This window comes from Struthio camelus, chromosome 2, assembly GCF_040807025.1.
Source record: "Struthio camelus isolate bStrCam1 chromosome 2, bStrCam1.hap1, whole genome shotgun sequence".
NCBI classification, from domain to species: domain Eukaryota; kingdom Metazoa; phylum Chordata; class Aves; order Struthioniformes; family Struthionidae; genus Struthio; species Struthio camelus.
The window spans coordinates 70,540,065-70,555,633 of record NC_090943.1 but is presented as its reverse complement, the minus strand read 5'-3'; the positions used below and the strand labels follow the sequence as shown (position 1 = coordinate 70,555,633).

Genomic DNA, 15,569 nt, shown 5'->3' with positions numbered 1-15,569 from the left:
TCCTTCCAGAAACGTCTGTGGCAACATAAGGGAGAATAGGGGCAAGGGAATAAAGCAGCGGGGCAGGAGGAGGAGAGAGCACTTCCTTCTGTGGCAGTACCAGCCTAAATAAAGTGTTTGATCTCATCTCCACCGTCTTTCCTGACACAGTAGAAGAGGAAGCAGGTGGGGGAGGACTTACCAACCTTAGACCAGAAGGACTCTTCACTCCACTTCCCAGAACTAGCTACAGTATTCTCACGTGAAGGCTGAACTTCCATGATTTGCTAGTGAAAGAAAAAAATGCAACGGATTGCCAGAAAATCTGACATCAGAAATTCTAGAGCTGAAACCCTCTCAATAGGAAAACATACCAAAGAATGAGCAACAAATATCTAGCAAACAAAAGAAAATCATTCTTGGGAGAAGACAGGGAATTTAAAAAATGAAGTGGTGCTCTGTCTAAACAGAAATGGGAGATCCAGAAATTCAATCTACTGAAGAAGCAAAACAAGGTGATGTCAGCCTCACTAGTATTTCTGTTTCCAGCCACAAACTGCTCAGAAATACAGTCTGTGAACTCTCCAAAGCATTTTTTTTAATTATGTCAATATCTGCTCTTTACCTCAGATTTCAGTTGATGAGTTTGGAAACGCCTGCTAACATATATTTATCCTGATTGTTGCTATGCTTCTAAGCCCTTATATAAGAGCACGTACTTATGAATATCTCCAACACAGTTCTCTGCATGTTCATTTGGCTACTTGCATTTGGCTACTTTCTTATCATGATTTGCCTCAAAATAGGTGGCATGCTATTCATCACTTTACTATCGTTAGATATTACAGGTAAGAACTACATTTGGATACTGACGGCTTTTTTCTTTCTTAAAAAAGGAAGTAAACGGTACAGTTGCTCATGATAGTCCAGTCTAAAATGGACTGAGCAGTGGATGAAGGATTTCTTCATAACTATAACCTTAGATCCTTTTGAATGGTTTTCAAGGGTCACAACACCTAGTTCAGTACTTTACCTTTGACAGTGGCTAACAACAGATGCTCAGGCAAAGAGAATGTAAGAATCAGGCAAGTAAAGAAATTTTAGTAATCAATGTCTTTGGGAATTCATAACCCTGTCCTTAATTAGTCTTGAGAGATCGCTCTCAAATGAATTTGTCCAATTCATATCCAAATCATTCATATTTTTAGCATCCAAAATATTGTAGGAAGTATTTCCTTATGTTTTAAAAATTCTGCAACTTCTTTTGACGACCCCTGCTTCCTCCAATGTGAGAAACATTGAATAATTATGTTTGATATTACCACGTCATACATTATTTAACCATATCCTATCTTAGTTATCTCTTTTCCAAGCTGAATAACCAGATAAGAAAATAATAGATGATGTTCAGTGTTGATAAGTCCAAAGGAATGTATATGGAGAAAAAACTACCCTCAAACTATTCAGGTACACTGGTGGGTCAGAATTCGCTCTTGCTGTTAAGCAAAAGACTGCGGAATCACCATGGACAGCTCTGTGAAAACATCCAGGCATCTGCACTGGTGGTCAAAAAGGCAAACACCGATAGTCACTGAAAGAACAGAGAACAAAGGCAGAAAAATCCTTATTACTATTGTGATGCTGCTGCGTAAAACCAACACGGGCTCATATCTCCACTCCTGCACACAGTTCTGCTCCTAACCATGTGAGAAAGGATGGAAGAAAACATGGCAAGGTAATCATCACACACTACAGCATACAGAGGCCTCAACAGGCTGGAAGACTGGGCCAACAACAATCAAATGAGATTTAACAAAGATGAAAAGTCCTGCATCTGGGATGGAATAATCCCAAGCAGCAATATAGGCTGGGAATTGACTGGCTGGGGTACAGCTCAGCTAAAAAGGCCCTGGAAGTACCAGTGGAGAGCCAGCTGTGCATGAGACAGCAGTACATCCTTGCAGCAATGAAAGCAACCTGGGGCCTGGGCTATATCAGCAAGAGTACAACCAGCAGATCAAGGGATGTGACTATTTCACCCTACTCAGCACTTATTGGGTCACATCTGCAATAATGCATCCACTTTTGGTTCCCCAGTTCAAGAAAAACACTGAAAAACTGGAGATGGCCCCAGCGGAGGACCTACAAGATGATTAGAGGGTTGGAGAACTTGATATATGATGAAAGACTGAAGGAATTTGGGTTTTTCACCCTGAAGAAGGGAAGGTGCAAGGGGGAGTTTAATCAGTTTTCCAATACCCAAAAAGTAGTTCCAGAGAAGACAGAGGTACTCTTTTCACAAGGATGCACAGTGACAGGAAAAGAAGCAATGGGTATAAGCTGCTTCAGGGGAAACTGCATCCAGATACAAGAAAAAAACATCTTCACTGTGAAAACAAGTAAACATTTGAACAGGCTGTTCAAAGAAGCGGTGCAAACTCCCTAGCTGGAAATACTAAAGACTTGACCTGCTAGGCCACTGTGTAACCTAATCCAAGGCCCTGCTTCAACTGTTCAACTGAACCAGGTGATCTCCAGAGGTCCCTTCCACCCTGGGCTTTTCCATGACTCTGCACGGAGGGCAGCAGGCACGATGCAAGCTCTCAAACAGCTTCCACAACGAGCAAGAAGCAGCAGGCTACCACTCTTCAGTAATGAAAACGATATGACAGAGGGCAGGAAGGGAGAAGACAGAGGTTTACAGCATCATGAAAGTCACAGAGAAGGTAAGTATGGAACAGTTACTCAATCTTTTTCACAATACAGGAAGTAAGGGCTTTAAAACGAAATTTTCAAAGGGAAGACTTGAAAGAAACAGAAGTGCTTTTATAAATAAAATGTAATTGACCTGTGAAATTAACTGACATATGTTTTCAGGGTGCCAAAAGAATAAAGGGAATCAGAAAGACATGTTGACATGAGTCCATCAAGGGCTATTAAAAGAAAAGATGCAGACCCAGACTCTGGACGGGAAGTCACTAAGCTCCAAGCTGACAGAACACGGGGGGATATACTACAGCAAGGATCACTGCATGTACTCGCACCTTTCTTAAAATCTTCCCTTCTCTTCCGTTCTATTATGGGAGGCAGGATAACAGACTAGATGGACAGGTGGCCTGGCACAGTGCAGCCATTTTTCCATCCTCTTCCCCCTCTTTGTGCATGTAGCTATGACAACTCTCACACACCGTTTTTCTACAGCATGTGCTAGTTTCTCTTACAGTGAGCCTCTGATCAGGGCCTTAAATATTACTAAAATAACAAACTGGGATATATTTCATATCCAAACTGGGAGAAAATAACCTACAGAGTTGGTCTTTAAAGGGAAACAGTGAATACGAAGCATCACTCATTAGATTTCCTCCCGTATTTGGGAGAATATACAGCAGATGAGAGAATGAGAACGTTTTACCTAAGAAATCTCAACAAAAATGAATCCCGATGCCTCTAGTGTCATGTCTGAATCAGGAGAACATTTGCTACCTCAGTGGCTCATCACTTTTTTATTTTTAGATTACCACTAAAAAGCTTAATTCTCTTCCTGGGGACAAAATTAAATCCTGCAAAACATACCAACTTCCTAAGATATTGGCTAGCTGACTTCATAACAACCACCACCATTTGGCCTGTTTTTCTTTTTTAACTGACGCTGGGAGCACTGAGATGGAAGAAGGATCATGCATATGATTTAGCAGCAGTGGGAATTCTCCTGACTTTATAAATGAGAACCACGGCTAACCACAGGGAAGCTACAGAAAGCCTGAAGGCCCCAACTGTAGCAGCCTGTCTAAACCTGCTGTGCAGCAGGATTTGCTTCTTAAAATTCACAATTGATATCTTTTTGACAGAAGGGAGGTTGCACATTCTCCCATTTAAAAGAAAAAAAAAGTGTAGATTTTATCAGTAGCTTTTGGTAAATATTTCTTTCTTTCTTTTAACCAAAAGGCTACAAAGGGAGACTTGACTCATTTAAAACTGAAAGATAAGCTTGCGTATCCTCTGGGTAGCTTTTTCACAGCTTGATACTGCAAAGATGCCCAACACAGTGGAGCTCAGGTTTGTTCACTTGCACCGTCACATCAGCCTCAAGCAGCCAAGAGTTGAGTTGCCCAGCCAGGCCAGGAGGGCCAGAATACGAGGCACAGACTGAGTCTCCAGTGGGATCGGTGTCAGGCTGCCTACTGATTGCACTTCAGCCACAATTTTCTAGTCTAAGTGTTTACATGGACTAACGTGAGTAGACAAACTGGTATCAAAATTTGTCTCCACAGTCACGCTACGTTACGAATGTCGGAGTGCTGAGCACTAAAATTATTACTTCTTCAGACAAAATCTTCTTCTGCTAGATCCAAATTTCATGGCTGTCTTTTGCTGTGATCAGATAACATAGCCAAATGACAGTGTCTAGAATGATACACATCTTTGAGCCATACTCACAGGTATCCTGGCACACCATTCTAACTGGCTGTGTCTTTCCGTCAAATATTGATAAGAAATTCAAACATCCAGATTTGAGTCAGTTACAGTACGTCGCTCAACCACTTGCTTCCCAAAATAAGTGACAAAACATTTCCTGTCTTTCTCCCTTGTTTCTTCAAAGCTCTTCAAAATTCACAGATAATTCAGCGGGGCCTGTTCACATACATGTATCTTATTTATCAGATCCATTTTGAACTATCATTTCACTCTTTTGTGTGCAAATGCAAACTCTTGAAAGGATTCAATTCTGTTTATACAAAAATCTCTGTATATTTAAATGACAAAGAAATAAAATGTTCTTTTATAAATGGCGTAAAGCAATTGTCCAGAAGTGCCAAAATCTGCTTTATTCAAAGCCCTCACGTTAGTCTTCTATTGCAGCAATTCACTCATTGTAATTTATCCATTTGTTCTGATTTGTGACATTCAGCTGTGTTCTGCAGCACAGACGTTTTCTGGGTTGCCTTGGTTTCACTGTAGAAAGGATACATTTCTGTTCTCAGGTACCTCTGGACAGTCTAAAAGGTCATGGGACTGGGACAAGAAGACTCAGCAGATTAATTGGGTTCTAACTGCAAAGAGGAAAGAGAGCCAGCCAACTTCACCCACTTGGTTAATGATGTTTCCCAGGGCATTTGGTGAGGACGTAGCAAATTCAAAGTCACCTGGATGACCTTGAAAGACTGATGTCAGGCACTGGATTTTATAAGATTCCAAAAAAAGATCTAGAGGAGAAAGCCTGAAACTCAGTAGCTTAGATAAAGTTAATCGAATGCATGCCCTTTTTCTAAGATGAGAAAAAGCAAACAAAAACTATGAGACAATGCTACAGATATGCTAAATAAATATTCTCGAGGCTAATGAAAAGAACAATTCGTTACCTCTAAAACCAGAACCCCTTTAAATACACTAGTTCCTCTCTAAATTCCTCTTTTTTCTGAACTTATAAAACATTATCATTATTTTGAATGGATTTCAGACACCTCATACATTTTGTTGCTCTCTGGAAAACATCCAACAAATCAAAGAACACTTGTTGATCTAGTCCATCAAGACGACAAGCTATTACAAGCAGATAATCAATGAGTTTCAGATATGGCTGTCAGCTTTTTAAATACAAACAGAAAATCAGGCTTTGGAGAAAGACCAAACTGATGTTGTTATACTGTGATCCTAACTGAAGTTGATTTTTCAATCACTACTAATATAAAAAATACAGAGTTCCCCGTAGCGACTGTATTTAAAATACAGGAGTGTATTTTTTTTTTGTCAAAAGGCTCTTAAAATCCATTTATATTGTGACAATGATGGCATGCAGCAATTAATCACAAGTCAATTTTAAATAGAAGGCATAGCTGATAAATACTGGCTCCTTCACGGCCATAAACCCCAAATATTTCCAAATGGCATCCACAAAATTCAAAAGCTGTAGACTGTTACAGTCTGTCATCATTTTCTCCCAGGTTGGCAGCCTGTGCAAAACACAGGCACTTGAGTCAGCAGTTCATTTCCACATTATCCCAAAAGATGAGAAAACTCTTATTTGCTTAGGCTCAGGGGTTGTTTTTAAGGAGACTAGGAAGGCAAAATTATAATCAAACTCGATTACTCTAAAACAAGGGGTGCATGCAGTTCATATACATATCAGTTTCCTGAAATGAAAGTGTATAAAAGCTTATGCATGGTAATGTGCAAGATTTTTAGGTATCTTAAGTGTGTAAATAAGCTAGCACATTATGCTGCGGATTTTGAAAGATTCACAGATTCAAAACTACAATACTAACTTGATTAAATTCTGATTTGTATAAGTTAAAACCCCTAAAGTATACACGAGGTCTGTTCCTTTATCCTAAGTAACTGGAGGAACAAATTTCTTTTCAGGATAAGTCCTACCTATACATGCCCAGAAATCTACTGTGTCTAAATTTCAGACTGGCCTGTTCGTAACTCAGCATCCTGACATTTCACATGAGGTATCAGGTTACTTCGCAGGTTTTCAAACAGGATGAGGTCAATCCTCCAGTGCAACCAAAAAGCCAGAGCTGCAGATGAAGTGAATAGCTTGAATGGAAGCTCTCTTAGTTTCCCTCACTCCTGAGCTGGATCTTGGCGCTTTCTGGCATCAATTTAAGCCAGCTCTGTTGCACAGCAAGATAGGACCATATGCAACAAAGCGAAGGCACTCTTGGCTAGGATTCCAACAGTTCTCCAAAACTGGGAGAGAAACTAGCTCAGTTCCTCAGATCACCCAGGCCTGAAACCATTAGCTATTTCACTATGCTGTTTTTCCAGCACTTTCTTCCTCTGGCACTCTGAAGTTGAAGACAGACAACAGGCTAACTTGGTCACAGTTATCAAAAAACATGGGGTTTCGGGTTCCAGAAATCACAATACTAATGCCTGAGATATTAATATTGGTTTGAATAAATTAAATTGGTTTGAACAGAGATTTTCCTGCGTGCCAACCCCTATTGTGTTTTCAAACTACACATTATTGCTGAATTGTAGTTTCAAACACAGTTTTGGTCACCAATCCTTATAATGGTTAACAGAGTGCTCTGGAGCACCAATTAACATTGCTTTTTCCAATCCCAAATCACTTAATTTTATACTCTCTAAGCCAACACCTTTTTTTGCCTGAACTCCGGTTCTACTTTTCCTCTGCGGGCCAAAGTTATTCCTTCCATTTAGAGCTCCAGAAGAGAAACACCAGAGAAATCTTCTTTTTTCCTCTTTGGCAGTTAGGGACAGAAAGGGGAAAGGGATATAGGTGTCAGGTCCCAGGACGTGGGAAAATGCAGCAGAAGTATGCTGGCTAAACAGAGCCTACTTCTTTCCATTCCTTCACTCTAAAAATGCTTAGCTGCTCCAGGGTAGAAGGATATCTATCAACATGATTTGGATAAATGTATTTAAACACTGTGTTTTAATCTCATTTTGCAATACTTTTGAGCACTGCTTCCAAAAGAAGAGGTGATCCTCATCAGTGCCAACAACTATACCATGCTGATTAGCACGTAATATCCATGTTAAAGTTAGTGGGCTTCTCTTTGCTAAACAGAGACCACCAGCTTCCTCCCTCTCACTTGCTGTTTCTACTCACAAGTTGGCTAACAAGCTCTTCCCTATCTCCAGTTCACAAAACACGTAGAATTATTTTAATTCTAAGCTTAGACCCTGGTCTAAGCTTAAACCCTGGTCTAAGCTTAAACCCTGGTCTTTTAGAAAGCAAAAATGTGGTTTAATAGAGCCTGATTTATAGAACATAGTTTGGTTGAAAACTTATTATTTTGATATGTGTTATTTTCAATAAAAACGTCATTTTTCTCCTCCCAGGCAGCTTACACTCTACTAAGAGGTTCTCTTTTATATTCATGAACAGGAGAAAGGAAGGGCTTTGTCTGCCTTCTGCGGCATTTGTATGTAATCATCTTTTCTACAGAGAAACAAGAACACCATTGAACTAGAGGACTTTCCTGTGAGAAAGGTCTCTTCCTCTGTTCTAAAACCAGTAAAATAGCTAGCTTGGGCCAGCACTGAGATTAATTGGTCTTCAAAAGAGACAAAAATGAACTATATGAAGCGAAAAGCAGTGAAGGATCACAAATATTCACCAAAAACCACTGCCCTGCAGACTACACTGATAGAAAAATATGAAATAAGATAAACGTGCATTTGCCTGTTTTTCAACATTATATACGCACTGGCCAAACCCTGGCTGTTGTTCTCCGTAAAAGTTGATGGGATGGATCAAATAAGCAGGAGAAGTAGGATTTAGCCCAGATATCCCATTTTAAACTGGAAAAGAAATGAACAACACTCGTCTGTATTGCAAAAGTCAATGACCATGACTGGACTCACTAAAGTATTGAGGATTATACTTCTAAGCTCTGAATAGAGTAAAATCTGAATGTCCTGAAGCTGCGCCCAAAACTACATCTGAATCTTTACTGAGCTAAAACCTCACAGAAGTCAGGCAGGATTGGGCTCCTACAAACATATGAAAAGAAACCAAGAAATCAGTGTTTCTATCAATAACTGCAATTAAAATATAACAAAGACAATACAGAGAGCAGTATTTCATTTTCCAGAGGCAGCAAAACAAACAGACAGGAGGTTTGCTAGAGTAAATAATAACGCTGATTTTGAGTACAATTCTGAGTGCACCTTTAAGGCTTCATACTTAGTAGGATGTGTATTTTTTTATTGGTGACAATGAAATACACTGGGATTTTGTGCCAGTTTAAAATCTTACTTCAATTTGGATTTTATTTCCTGCTAGTAAATCCAGAATAACAGTTTTATGTTGTTTGACAAAACTATAAAAGCGCTTGCACATCTATCATCTACTCTTCATTAGGAGGGGCTTTCACATCAGCATTCCTCTGCCCCCACAGAACAGATGTCATGCCATTTTACAATACATATTTCTGATTTATTGACATCAGTAATGCCAAATTACGAAAACAAATAAATGTTGGCAGACAATATAAACAATTCATTTAAAGCATTCTCCCACAGCTATACTTCTAACTCTTGCCTCACAAAACATTTGCATCATATTACATTTAATCTGTAATTGATTTTCAAAATCATGGATTCAAAAATCAATTTGTTAGTCCATGTTAGGAGCAGGATCAGGAGGTGTACTGCTCATGGATTGTCAATTTTTTTAAACAGTTTTAAGAATTCAGAGCTCAGAGATGCTTCCACTGAAGTCACTAGGAGTTCCCATAAAGACTCTGGTAGGAGAAACATTGAATTATATGGGATTGAGAAAGGACAGGTTCAAATTTCAAGACTTAGATTCTTTACTCCAAATTAATACATGTGGAACGAAATCAGCTCCTCATAGCACTTCCATTGCACAACAACACACAAGGATACGCACACACTAAAATCAGAGCTGGACATAAATTGCAAAAGATTGAGTATGTTTTTATATAAATATCTCCATAGGCTGTTTTCTCCCATCAGATTTGTTTCAAAGAACAAAGTGTCACTGGGTATAGTATTCTGTTTGGAAAGGAAAATATTGGAATGACAATTTCTGCTGAAATGGAAATTACCATTTCTGAACAGCGCTAGAGAAGAAGAATTGCCATGAAAGCTTTGCCTTGAGTTGTTAATGCCAATCCAGCACTTCTACTGCGGTGGAAGAAACTCTTGTCTTTCTTAGAAAGGCAGAATTTCATCTAGAAAACCCACCAAAACCTTCATCAGGAAACCACAAGCAAATATTCTACCTGCCTATTCAACATCAGGCTTGAAATCAAAATTCTCTCCTTTCTACTGGGCTCTGGATGACTTTCACATGCAGCACAATAAGTCCCCATGCTGTCTCATAGTGTTTGGTGAACTGTTCCCTCAGGTTGCTTGCTTAAATTCATTCACCACGTTCTATCAAGGACATTTTTAAAAGTATGACCTGAGAATCCATCTCTCTGAGCTCTAATGCTACCATTTTATTTTGTGGTTTGAGACTTACTACTTCACATACTGTCTTTAACTCCTCATATATAAAAGGCAACAAAACTATCTACCTCATGCTTTGGTGCAAGTATGTGCTTGCAGAATAGCTCCAGGAGGGCTCATCAACTGCAATGCTAACGTTTCTGAACCTCTACAGCAAAAGGACAAAAGTGCTTCTGTCTCTGGCAGCTGCTTCCCTGAGACTCTTCACAACCGCAGGGGAAAGAACTAGATTTTGCCTCACAGTATCTAATAGTTACAAATAGGTAGGAAACCCCTGTTTGGAATTCTGCAAAAATACAAGCCTGATCCCAGCCCCTCTCTCATATGTGTAGGACAAGGCAAACCAAGGAGATCCTACAGTGCTCCTGTGATCTAAATGCCAGAACTGATTTATAAGTAACTACACAGTACACGTTTCTCATCAACCATTGCATAAATATTATTTGTAACAAAATGCATACATGACACTATTTAGAATGTGACTTCTGATGCTACAAGTCTATTCAGAGAAATTTAGTCGGGTAGTTTTGATATGACACGTGTTATTGAGTATATACACAGGCTTTTATATTAATATCAAAATTCATAGTCACTCATACAGCTGTACATGCATTAAAAGCAAATTTTATATCCTCCATGGATTGCTGACAACTATAAAAATAAGTAACACTATTGCAATGTTTTTGTTTTGTCTTTTGATTGCAATCAATTGCTAAGCATTTATTCACTGTCTGCTGGAGTAGTGTCTACTAAACATAATAAATGTTTCCATCTAGTAATAGGCAACATCCACTGTAGGCAGATCTATTTCCCACTACCAGAACCAATACCTCAGCATCTGAAAGATCCCTCCATGCATTTTTGAAGCATGATAATGCATTCTTTACAGACGGGATTAAGAATAAGCTTTCTATGACTTCTTCAACCAATTCTTTCATTTTTTTTTAAATAAATTCTTTACATTTTAAGGACCTCACAACAAATAATTTGCTTTAAGTTTGCTAATGAAAATGTTTCCATTGACATACATAGGACTGCTTGGAAAAAGTAAACACTACATTGAAGAAAAAGACTTCCAGAACTTCCCCTGAACCCATGATTTATCTGTTTTCCTTTAATATGTCTCCCATTTACAGAGGACACACTTTTCCTGGACTGCTACATGTCCTTTCACTTTATTATTTTTTCCATTCTTCATGACTGAATTAATGCATTACCTTAATGTAATACTTGAACGAATATTTGCCTATCTCTGAAGAAGCATTTGGATTTTTTAATAAATCTAGATGATTTATTAGTTTCAATTAGCTTAATTTAGGGGTGGTATACTTTGTGGCCTGCGTCATGCATAAGTAAGTTGGTAAAGAATGTAAATAGTTGTAAATCCTAGCTCCAGAGAACAGCAGAGGAAAGCTGTTTTTCTTCCTCAGTAAATCTGAAAGGCAATTTCAGTTAAGCGGGCTGCAACTATCTGCAAGGTTGACTGGCACCACTTCACAAAAGCAGCACACCGGCACATTTTCATGTCTTTATGCCAGGGTTCTTCACGTGGTCGCCCATGAGCCAAACCTGCCCCATGAGAGACAGTGCTGCCGAATTAGATCACAGCGGAAGTTGGTACAACACGTGAAGATACTGTCAAACATTTCAAGGCTCTGTCTCTGGCCTACTATTGCTTATTTTCTTTCCCATTTGCCTATTTTCAAAAACAGTAAGAGTCCCACTTTACGCTCTGTATTTTCCTTCTCACAGGTCAATTTTCCTGTTTCAGCTCCATTCTCCAGTCGCCTTGCTATGTAAGTTAGACTATCTCAGACTCTCCAGCACGAACACAAGGGAGTGTTGCTCACTCCCTCTCTCTGCTCCCATTTATGTCACATCTGAATTGGACCAATTGTATCTGTTAAGCTCTATATACTATTCTGGGAAAATTCCCTACTTTGCTGAGTTCAAGAAGCCTGCTGTAAAGTAACCGCTGTAGAGCATGCTGCATTCACCTTTCAGGCAGACTCTTTTCTTTCCCCCCTTCACTAATACATCTTGCAGTTTCCTGCTACAATATACGACTTTTGACACAGAATCAGTTCTTGCCTTTACATGTAACTCAGTGAGGAGAGATCTAAGAGGCACAGGAAAAAGAAATTGTATCATGTCATCCCTGAGGATAACTGTGTAATCAAGCGTTGAGGATTTCTGCAAGTGCCTGACGAAACGACCATAGAGGAACATGTAGTCCATGGGAAATACATGGCCAAATCCAGTTAATCCAGTCCATCTTCACACACTCCCCTTCAGTATGACTATGAATCTCTGGCTTTGCAAGTACCACAGGAGGAATTAATGAATCACCTACTGTAAGGCTTCATTCCCCCTCCCTTTGTCCTCTTACATTATTACACGCTATCCATCAGTGCTTGCTTCTTTGCTGAGAGGCAAGGGAAATATTTCCTTCCTGGAGCATTATTTTTAATGAGCGGTGTGTTTGTGGCTTCACAGTATGTTTCGGCTAATTGACTCAAGAGGAATAGAAAAGATTTCATTTTCAGCATCACATCTCAAAATTACTATTCTTTAACCATAATGAGTTAGGTTTGCGATTTTTTTTCCCCTAACTCTCTGCATGTACTCCTCAATCTTACATTTGAATACCTAATTTTGTTTTCATTTTGAAAGTTATTATGTTTTTATATGTGTGTGTGTGTGTGTGTGTGTGTGTGTGTGCGCACGTGCATGCATGTGTACGGCTGTATCTGTAAAAATAAATAAAATCTGTTCTTGATACTTGTGTTGCTAGCCTAGATTGCCAGATTATGAACACAGGATTTTTTTAATAGCATGGCATTTCAGATGGTTAATTTAAGGCTCTTGAATAGCATTCTTAGTGAGAATGGTGGCACTTTTTTCTAGCTCTGTTAGCCTTGTCACTTGTGGAAAGGGACAGTATCTTCTTTAATATGCCACTTGGAGGAGGGACTTATTATTTATTAGTAAGTATTTAACACAAACAGCCAAATTTTTTTCCTAAGTCATAATTTTACATATTTTAAATGTACAGAAGCCAAATACAGGATGATTAGAATGACATTTAATGAAAGTATGGTATTTGTACAACTACATACAGTGAGCATTTATACAACCAAGCACACGCAGAATCAGTTTCTGTCCGTAAAGGCTCTAGAGGCTGTTGTTTATCCTGGTGAGGCACTTTCTTCCACGAGCAAATGCTTCATCATTTTCATTGTTTTATGATTGCCAAGACGAGGGCAAATATGGGATCCAGTCACAGGCTTCACTTCTCCCAAAGGGGCAGAATGACAACAGAGCTAATTACACATAAGTTCAAGTGCTTTGCTGTGCAAATACAAAAGTCAGGTTCTTTGTTGACTGGTTCTTGGGAAAAGTGACATCAAGTCACAAGTGACATTGGTCACTAAGGGTATAAAACTCAGCTATTTGTTTTATAAAATGGTGAGACAGTACATGTCAGCTGCTTTGATCCTGCGGCTCACTGAGATCATTGTCACCTACTGAATCATTGCAGCCACTTCTTTAGACACCTTAGTTTTCCCTCGGAGATCTCTGCTGCAAGCTGTAGTGAAACCTGATCTTGTACAGATACTAGCAGGTTCACAGCCCAAGGTCACATTGTATGTTTGAAGGCTAACATATAGATGGATAATAAGATATTACATTTAATGCGATGGGCCTGGTAGGACAATTAGAAGTTGACTATATAGCACATATTTCCTCCAGCTTCAAGTAAGTATTTCTATAAAGGTCTGAAAAGTAGCAGCAGCACCAGCAGGGAAATGGATGCATAAAAATGAAAAGAATCATGTGGAAGATTTTCAAAGACCTAAAGGAGACTCAGGAGTCTATTCACTGGAAATATCAACTCTCAGTGAAAATCAGTGAGAGACAGGTGCTTAACTCATCTTTCTGTCTTTGAAAATCTCCCATGAATTATCAAATACAAAAATAACTCAAAATGCAGAAGACAGACTTCTTACCCGAAGGAAAAAAATATATCTGGGAGAAAGAAAATGCTTCCCTGGACCGTGTCAGAGAAATAATTTTCTGTGGGAAATATTTTAAATTCTCAAGGATGAAAATAATCTCTGGCCGCATCATGTGGAAAATAAACTTGTTTATGACAACACCTTCTGAAAACTGTAAGCACCAATCCCTGTAGTCACACTACCTAGAGAATAGATTGCAGTTGTGCTACATTAAAAGGACAGTTTTGAGTGGCATCTGAAGAGTTACGGAAAAGCTCTGTGTTATTCTGGTGTAGCAAAGAATCTGCCTTGCAAAGATTTTCTGTGCTTATCTTCTGATGCATAACTAAACTGCTGGTGAAAATCCATCTTCCCTTCAAGAAGATGTGACAGTGACTTTAGACAAAAACACAATCCTAGAAAATAATGATTTGTAAGAAGTGGCACGTATCAAGCTATCATACTGAGAGCATCAATAGCCAAGTCGCACAGATAGAGAAGTCTACTATGAAGGATTTCAACACAGAATTACTCCTGCCATAACAATTTCTTAGTCTGATACAGTAGCTAAACCAGAGAAGACTTCATTTCAAAAGGAATTCTGAAGAACAGAGTCCTCTATAGAGTGTGGCCTCCATGCTCCAGATTGGGTTTATTACACGGACCTCTGAAGCCATATTCTTGGCACTGATTTCCTTTCAGGAACAACCAGAGATCACTTCATGTCCCTAATTTACCACCTATGTGGACAGACTGACTGTTCTGCATGAATAACTAACTCTACCCACCAGTATCTTGGAAAACATGAAATTTCAAAGGTACTTCCCACAGTATGGGAATCATTTAAAGAATGATTTATTTGAGAATCATGTGTAAAAAGAATCATTTATTTGAGAAGCACAGGTAGTATAAAAGTCAGATTCTCTGAACCAGAGCATCCCATAGCAGCAAAGTTTCCTCTGAAAGATGAGCAATTGCATAAAGACTTCTGTTTAGGCTCACCTTTCCTGGAATGGCTAGCAGGGAGCCTCAGCTATTCAGAGGAAAAGGCACCAAATGCGCATGAATCAATTTCAGTAATGCCAAAGGCAAATAACATAAAAAGGCAGGAAAAAGAGGAAGGTGGGAAGGTGAGGACAGAAAGACACTCCTCCGCTCTCTGGAGTTATTCTTTAGCATTATGTGCTAGAAGAATGTCTAATAAGTGGACGAAATTTTCCAGATATGCAGTATTCTTTCAGTCAAGTAAATACAAATATGAGCACCATGAACAAGATACATCCCAGATGCAAATAATTAAAGAGAAGCCTTTTAACTTTTAAAAAGTCTCTTTTCCACGTAAATCCAACCTCAAGATTACTCTTTCTTTGACATATGGAGGAAAAAATAATGGCCCTCACTAAAAGTAACTGCATATTTTCACAGAATTCACTCGCCATTTGTGCATATGATTGAAGTAGTGTCTGCTACCTAACCAAGAAATCTTTGAGGGAGAAAAGCCTTTGCTCATCCTTTCACCAAACATACAAGGCAAGTTTTTCCTTCAGGCAATAAATTTAGCCCCAAGTTGGGCTTGCTAACCTATTCTCTAATGGTAGCCATCTCAGGAGTATTATTATTCCTTTACCAGGCTGAAGT

At 39.0% G+C, this 15,569-nt stretch overlaps 1 protein-coding gene across 21 annotated transcripts in view; it reads right to left on the bottom strand.

The window, feature by feature from the left end:
- The window catches only part of LOC104145267 (poly(rC)-binding protein 3), a 514,282-nt gene that overhangs the window by 420,737 nt on the left and 77,976 nt on the right, over positions 1-15,569 (bottom strand). The window contains exon 1 of one of the 21 annotated variants that reach the window (XM_068936224.1): positions 186-209. The exons of the other annotated variants lie outside the window; for them this stretch is intronic. The gene's annotated coding sequence lies outside the window, so the exon portion shown is untranslated. Of the gene's footprint in view, positions 1-185; positions 210-15,569 lie in introns of those variants that run through there. 21 annotated transcript variants of the gene reach the window in all.